At 44.3% G+C, this 1414-nt stretch overlaps 1 non-coding gene across 1 annotated transcript; it reads left to right on the forward strand.

Annotated features, from left to right (window-relative positions):
- Window positions 1-1094: 1094 nt before the first annotated feature.
- Window positions 1095-1184, forward strand: Trnay-gua. The gene is given in 2 exon segments: window positions 1095-1131; window positions 1149-1184. It is a non-coding gene; the product is annotated as a tRNA-Tyr (tRNA).
- Window positions 1185-1414: the final 230 nt, after the last annotated feature.

The following is a 1414-nucleotide window of genomic DNA, read 5'->3' on the forward strand; positions in this document are numbered from 1 at the left end:
GCCCCACACGCTTGCTTCATGCTCCATAGTATGTCTACCGGTGTTTGTCCTTCAGCACCTAAGAAAGAGTAACAGCAAGTTGGTCCTGTTTGAACGCATTTTGTAATAACGTTGCAATTGTTTACGTTTCTGCATTTTCGCATGCACGTTGCATAAACACGAATGCCACATTAATCCCTTGCCTATATGTCGGTACTTATATACCGGCATCGGAGACATTACAGCTACACCGCAGCAGCGCCCTCAAAGAAAGCTTTTGATAGCCCCTTATAATTAAGGATCAGGGCTTAATTAATGATTTGTTTACTGCGTACTACTGGCAGTTGGCATGTGCTTGGTGTACCAAATTCTGGTGTTGTGTAAGCGTCGTACTGTGCAGTAAATATGAGCCTGTGTGGTGAAAATTTATCAGTTTCTGTGGTTCTGATGAACATACTAAATGATGAAATGACAAATTTGTAATTTACCACTTCCTTTTCATTGCACTTCCACAAGCGTCCTCAATTTTTCAACAATGTAATATTTCTCTGTTTCTTACTTTTCCCCCGTTACAAGAACAATTTGGGCTAGAAAAAGTAGGCTGGCCGCACGACATACTTGGCGAACGGGTGGTGGACTCGTTTTCGCTAGAGGTAGATCTGTTTTGCGTAGAATGTAATACAGTATTCAGATAAACTAACATATGTCAAACGAACTTTATTTCACGGATGACGTCTGTAATCTGCAAATTAGGAAAAAAATGCTTAAATGGTTTTGTGACAGTCAGATGGTACTCCCGCAATGACTGCGCAGGTGAGATTTGCAAGGTAAGATTTCGCACATCAGTCTCTCTTCCTCTCGCATTTGTCAACAGAAATAGGAAAAACCTGTTCCTTCGGCCACGTACGCTGCAGTGGTAGGGAGAATGAATGTCAGCCGGTAATTCAGCAACGGCGGCCGGCGCACGACCTTTGCTTCCCAGTGACAGAGAAGACTAGAAGAGCACTGTATACTCACGCCGCTGACTCGACGCCCGCGCGAAGACCGGAATACGTGACGGCTCTGGGGCGTGGCAGCCACTTATGTGGGCCACAGGAGAACGGAGTCTGTGCACTCCTTCGGTAGCTCAGTTGGTAGAGCGGTGGACTGTAGTGGTCATTCTGGCAGATATCCATAGGTCGCTGGTTCAAATCCGGCCCGAAGGAATATTTTAGATTTCTCTATTTGTCAGACTTTTCCCTTGAGCGGATATATGGGCCCGACTGCCGCAAAGATTTTGAATGCTCCGCAAAAACTAAGAAGGGTGCAATGAGCGCATAGTATTAGATTGGCGCTTAAGTTAGTATTATTTTTCAATAATTTTTATAAACACAACACAACACATACATATAGCAGAGTCTTTACTCATCAACGCTGGGGTAACTTTTCGATTCCG

The sequence above is a fragment of the Schistocerca piceifrons genome, chromosome 2, assembly GCF_021461385.2.
Source record: "Schistocerca piceifrons isolate TAMUIC-IGC-003096 chromosome 2, iqSchPice1.1, whole genome shotgun sequence".
Taxonomy (NCBI): domain Eukaryota; kingdom Metazoa; phylum Arthropoda; class Insecta; order Orthoptera; family Acrididae; genus Schistocerca; species Schistocerca piceifrons.